The sequence below is a fragment of the Adiantum capillus-veneris genome, chromosome 1, assembly GCF_014529385.1.
Source record: "Adiantum capillus-veneris isolate H3 chromosome 1, ASM1452938v2, whole genome shotgun sequence".
Lineage (NCBI taxonomy): Eukaryota > Viridiplantae > Streptophyta > Polypodiopsida > Polypodiales > Pteridaceae > Adiantum > Adiantum capillus-veneris.
This window is the reverse complement of record NC_140931.1, coordinates 4548249-4554907: the sequence shown is the minus strand read 5'-3', so window position 1 is coordinate 4554907 and position 6659 is coordinate 4548249. Positions and strand designations below refer to the sequence as shown.

Below are 6659 nucleotides of genomic sequence, written 5' to 3'. Positions count from 1 at the left end.
ATCGCAAACGTCGTATTCTTGAGTTATCTCAGGAAACATACATTGAGAAAGTTTTGCAGCGTTTCAATATGCAGGGGAGGAAAGCATTGAGTACCCCAATGTAGGAATTCTTGAAACTCAGCAAGGAAGATGCACCCAAATCTGATGTTAAGCGAGCTGAAATGGCTAAAATACCATATTCTTTGGCAGTGGGCATCAGTCTCATGTATGCTATGGTGGCCACAAGACCAGACATTGCTTTTGCAGTGGAAGTGGTGAGCCAATATATGGCAAATCCTGGGAGTAAGCATTGGGAAGCAATGAAGCACATTCTTAGGTACCTCAAAGGTACGGTCGGCAGGTGTTTACGCTTGGGGAACAATGATGCATCCATTGTGGGTTATGCGGATGCAGACTATGCGGGTTGTGTCAACAATAGAAGATCGACATCTGGCTATGTCTTTATATTTGCTGGAGCAGCAGTATCTTGGAGATCATGTCTTCAAGATTGTACGTCGTCTTCCACTACGGAAGTAGAGTACGTTGCATTGTCGGATGCAAATAAAGAGGCTGTATGGTTATCTCACTCGGTCAGAAATTTTGGCATTGATGAGACCATAGTGATATGTTGTGATAGTCAGACTGCTCTTGCATTGGCAAGGAATCCCGTGTTTCACTCCAAATCGGAACACATTGAAGTCATGTATCATCTTGTGAGAGATTTCTTGGCCAAAAAGCTCATTGATTTGGTCAAGGTACACACTGACGACAACCCAACAGATGCTTTGATGAAAGGCTTAGATTTGGAGCGGTTTACACATTGTAGTGAGTTGATGGGTATAGGTTGAAGCCACTAGATTGCTTTACAATTGTACATACCAGGTCACTTGGGCTGTGTTGGCCTTCAAGTGGGAGTTTGTTGGGATTCAGGCCAACTGGCCGGACATCCCACTTACTACTAACCCATCTACTAACTTAACCATATATACACTTATTCTTTAATACAACAGTATAAGGAGCTGCAACAACAGAATAAAGTTGTTGTGCGCTCCACCCGAAGTAGGTCTCTCTCTCTCTTTGCTCTCGCACTTGCACTCGCACACGCTTCTTGCGGCACCTTCACATATGAAGTCCCTGGTTCTTTGGGATCTCTTTTGGGTTTGTTCCACAATTTTCCTATTTTGAATGGTATACTTCTTATAGTGGGAAGGTGCATCAAATTTATCATCGTTCGATTCCTCGTCAGTTTCCATATCTGTTGTCCAAACTTCCTTTAGGGCTCATTTCTGTTCATTGTATTTGATTTTGCGCTCCATTTTGGACAACTTCATCGATTTCTTGAAATTGCTCTCTTTTTTTGGTTTTTGTTTGTTTGTTTTTTTTAATTTTGTTTTGGCTGAGTCAGGTTTCATGTATCTCTTTGATATCCCGTCTTTGAGACAGTCCGTTGCTTCCACTAATCTTAAGTACTGCTTTTTGTCAGTTAACAGAGGTACTGAGTCTTTGTTGTGCTTAACCCGGTTGTTTCTGTGTTTATCTTGATATCTATGTTGTCTCCAAGGATTTTGGTTTCTACCCCTATTCCTGCTCAAGGAGGCTCTTGCCTCAGCACAAAAGCATGAACCCACACAGTTGTACATCAGACAAATGAAGAGCCCTCTTGTGGGGCATCACATAACTGCACATAGGGGAGAGAGAGAGAGAAATGCGTAGCCTGTAGGGCATCACTCCTAGCACCACACTGTACATGAGAGGGAAAGAAAGCACTCCATAGCTCTTAACCTGTGAGAAAAACCAAAATGAGGCCTCTCCCAGCATAAAATTCAGCACCCATTTTTGTTTTGGATTTGCCGCCTAAAATCTCTCGACTGGTTGCTCATTTGACTTCACTATAGAGTTGTAAAATGACTCCACGGTGAACACATTTCACGGACCAAAATAGCAGTCCCCTAAATTTTAGGAAATGATTTCGTTGGGCTCCCACTGGTCATCTGACCATCTATCGTCATTGGGTGTGAGAGCCTGCCCGCACTCTTGTACTTTGAACTCAGATTAATATAAAAAGAAATACCAAAAGGGGCGCTAGTCTTTGGGGCCAATATCTCTAGGCACGGAACTTCGTCGGGCTAGTGTCGTATTAAATTGTGTACTGTGAAATATTTTGAAGTGGTTATTTGGTGCTGTCGCGGTAGATTCTTGACTTAGAGTGTCCAGGTCAAACATGCCATTTTTGCACCGTGGCGCACGGGGCTAGATCCAGGCCCCTCGGGTCTCGAAAACCCACCCGACTGGGTTCTTTGGTGCAAAATAGACGTGATTTGGCCGTAATCTACCCTTGCAACATGACCTCGCATGGAAAGTTCCATTCTTTTAGCCACAATCTAGCAAATATATTCTTACAAATGGGAATATTCTGGTGAGCCTTTTTGATTTTTGACGAGTTATTTTAGTTTTCCGGTGAGTGATTTCTCTCACGTACGATGGCTTCTCCTCATTATGGGGTTCTTACAAATGTGATTTTCTAAAATAAAAATTACAAGGGTAAATCAAGGTCCATATTTAATCATTCCCATGTTCATCTTCAATGAAATAATTAGTTAAATCGCAAGAATTTTCACTAAGTCATGAATATAGGTCAGGTATTTCTTAAGTTGGCTCAATTTGTTTCGAAAATACCAGTTTTAGGTATGTAGTACAAATGTGAAGCTTCTACGATATGTCAATAAAGATTGATGGAATTCAATACTCATTTAAGCTCATCAATAAACTATCCTTTGAAATCAAAATATGAGTCTTATCATATTTTTCACATATTAAAACTATACTTCCATGAATATCTCATATTGTATACATAAGTTATGGTGAAATTACCAAAATCTACCATGACCTGTGTGGTCTAAGCCACTAACTTGATCCAAGGAACTTTTGTGTATATGTCCTAAAGTCCACTACCTTCCCCACCATTTTGGCATTTGGTCAAAGATTCATTAAGTTTTAAGTACTTACTACACTTCCATGATTATTTCATGTTGTATACATAAGTTGAGGTAAGATTATCAAAATCTACCATGACCTGCATGGTCTAAGCCACTAACTTGATCCAAGGAACTTTTGTGCATATGTCCTAAAGTCCATCGCCTCCCCCACCATTCTGAAATTTGTTCAAAGATTCATTAAGTTTTAAGTATTTACTTAAAATTCCAAATAAGAGGCCCTCCTATATCCCATTCTCTTCCTAATTTCTATAAAGGCTGATTGTACTATTAACAGCTATATGCTTCTTGTTCACAGTTTTGATTTAGATTCCCTTTATTTAGAAATATGAATAATGATCTTTCCTTTGTTTTATGGTGCCTTTTGACCATCCCTTCACCAGCCGCTATTGATATCCAATTATGTACAAGAATGTATCAACTACAAAAGTTATTGGCTAACTTGATTCTCAGTACAAATTTTTGTGGGGCCTAAAACATGAGAGAAACAATAGTATTTCAAGACAATTGCACATAGTCAACTACTATTTGATTGACAACATAAAGTCAACTACTATTTGAGTTGACAACATAAAGTAACTTCAAAACAATGACAAAGTTTAGTGCAAGTAAAGAGATGACACAATAAGATGGTAAAAATTGTATTGCCTTAACCAATTACATGAGCCCACTTGCTTAGCATATGAGTGGTGTACTTAAATGTTCCGTACATGGGAAACAGATCTAGGCTCTCTCTCTCACTACCACTCTATTGCTCCGTCTTTTGGACCCTTCGCCTTGCCTTCCATTTGCAACACCTTTCTTTGCAATTGTAAGTTTAACAGAAACTTTCAACCGATTCTTGGTTGTTGAGATTTGGTTCCACACTTGAATGTCCATCTTGGCTTGGTTGGTTCTTGGTCTGCAATTGAGCCACAAAGTGACTGATTATATCTCTCTAGGGCTTGACTTTCCAAATATTGTAGGCATGAAATTTCACGTTATTAACTTTTTCACTACACTTTCTGCAGATTAAAAGTGAACACATGGATCTACAATATCAGAATTTAAATACAATGTGTAGTTTCTTAAATCCATAGTTTCTTAAATCCATAGGTGAATTTGATTGCAATATAACATTACAACTTTACCTCTTCCAAGAGAAAGTATTTGAGCATTGTTGAATTTAGACCAACCCATACTGTGGCCTACATTGCTGAAATTTTCAATGTTGTTGAATATAGGAGAATCTGCTAAAACAAGAGATGATTAATAAAGTTTCCTTCTAACTTCAAAGAAAAAAGAGCTCTAATAAGTCATTCATGGAAAAAATACACTAACCACACATGCTTTGCAAGATCTGACACTTACCTTAGGATCCTTTGCCAACATTGAAAACTTGTGACCCTTCATAAGCCTTACATACACCCCTTGCATTCTGCTACATTGGCACCATGTATAGTAGATCTCTACTATATTGTAATCCTTTGCCAAGTAGCTTTGAGCAGGTACACTCTTTGCTAGAAATTACTTGCATAGTGCATAGTTCACACAGACACACATACACATAGTAAAGAAGGAGATGTTGCAGCAACTGTGAAAAGGATTTTGAAAGGAGATAGGGAGCTAGAGTAGGAAATTTGATGTTTCACATCAAGAAAGAGGTTATGGAACTCAAAAGAGAGATGCAAGCTTGGGAAGAGAGTGATAGTGGAATGGGAACCTAGAAGTTGGAGCTATGGAGATAGAAGTTGCAGAACTAGAATGAGATGTTGGAGCTATGGAGAAAGGGGTTGTAGATCTAGAGAGAAGCTATTGGATCTATGGAGAAAGAGGTTGCAAATTTGGAAGAGAATCTGTTGGAGATATGGAGAAAGAGGTTGTAGATTTGGAAGGAAATGTTGCAGCTATGGAGAAAGAGGTTGCATATCTAGAAGGAGATGTTGTAGTTATGGAGAAAGAGGTTGCATGTTTACAAGGAGATGCTGTAGCTATGGAGGAAGAGGTTGCAGGTTTAGAAGGAGATGTTTAAGCTATGGAGGAAGAGATTGCAAATCTAGAAGGAGATGTTATAGAGGTAGAATGATGTTTGATAGGCTACTTTACAAAAAGATGACCTAGCATAAGAAGAGGAGGGGAGAGAGATGTCAAGGCGTTTTAGAGAGGGAGTGGGGATAAAGATTGCAAATATTCACTTTTTAGCAGCTGAGGGGAGAGAGAAAGAGCTTGGGAAACTTTTGTAGGGGGAAATAAGAAGAGAGAGAAGACAAAGAGGGGACAAGAGAGGGAAATATTAATATTTGAAAATTGAAAAGGTGCTTTTGGGAGGAGAGTAACTCCAACCAGACCTAGTAAAATTTGGATATATTCTCCAAGAAAATAAGCAAAAGTATTTTTATAAAGGCATGTCTACGCTATCTACCCCACCATTCTAGCCCTTGGTCAAAGGTTAATTAAGTTTTAAATATTTCCTTAAACTACCAAATAAAGAGGCCCTCCTATACCCCATTCCCTTCCTAATGGACCATCCGCAAAAGAGCAATGTGAATCAATGGGCTTCAAAGACCCTAAGGTTCAGCCCATTAAGACTTCCAAAAAGCTTAGGTTCCAAAATTAAATGAAAGGTTCTATGGTCAAACCTTAGGGACATTTGGATGCTTGTGGGGAGACTCAAAAGTCTTCCCACATCCCTATCAAGGAGGGGGCGAGCCATTTTTGTAGGGGATGAGAGATTAACACACACACACACACACACACTCTCTCTCTCTCTCTCTCTCTTCCAAGCTCCCTTTACACAAAGGGCATAATGGACACATGTATCCTTCCTAGCCCAGTTTCTCCCAAGGTGCATTCAAATCCTATTGGATGGCCATAGAGGTGGACCAATGAGAATTAGGATAGAGTACATTTAGTTTAATTCAATTGAAAACACTTGATAAAAGAACCAATATAAATTAAGATCTTTAGAAGACTATTGCACAGTCTCCCAAGGGGTCCAACGAGCATTAAACAACCCAATGGCTTGCCTGATTCCTATTGGCCAGAAGACCAAGAGGTCCAATGAGAGATTAATTGAATTATTTAGATACCTAAAGCTCTCACAAAAGGGGAAAGGGGGAGACATGTCACAAGTCTAGCAATTATGCTTCGAATTTCCTATTGGCTAAGCTTGGCATGAGCCAATGAGGGGCAAACAAGAAGAATTAGCAAGAGGGGCTGACCAAGAGAGAGAGGGGGATGATTTTTGAAGGCATTATCATGCACACACACACACTCACACAAGCTCATGTGTGAAGTAACAAAGACTATCTCCTTCTCAAGCTTTAATGGAGAGCTCATCATCTACTCCAAGCTTGTGAGAAGGGAGGCCTGCACCAACAACTCTTGGCTTTGTGATGCAAATCCAACCAAGAGCCAAGCTCCAATGCATGCTCATCTCCTTTACCATGCTAATTACTAAGCTATGCTAAGCTATTAAGAGTGATTATGTGAGGAGACATACTTCTTTCTCATAATAATACTCCTTCTTCCTCTTGATCTACTCTCATACCCCACTAGCTCTCACCATATTCAAAGGTGTGTGAGGTCTTGGGCTGAGACCGTGAGGGAATGATGTTGTGTTTTCAAGTGTAAGCTTGGTGCTTGAAGCTTCCATATTCATTGCACCAACAAGTTATTGAACTAACACAAAGTATTGTATTGTAAAAT

At 39.7% G+C, this 6659-nt stretch overlaps 1 pseudogene; it reads left to right on the top strand.

Annotated features, from left to right (window-relative positions):
* The first annotated feature begins 4720 nt into the window (after nt 1-4720).
* LOC147464230 (uncharacterized) lies at nt 4721-5037 on the top strand (annotated as a pseudogene).
* The last annotated feature ends 1622 nt before the right edge of the window (nt 5038-6659 follow it).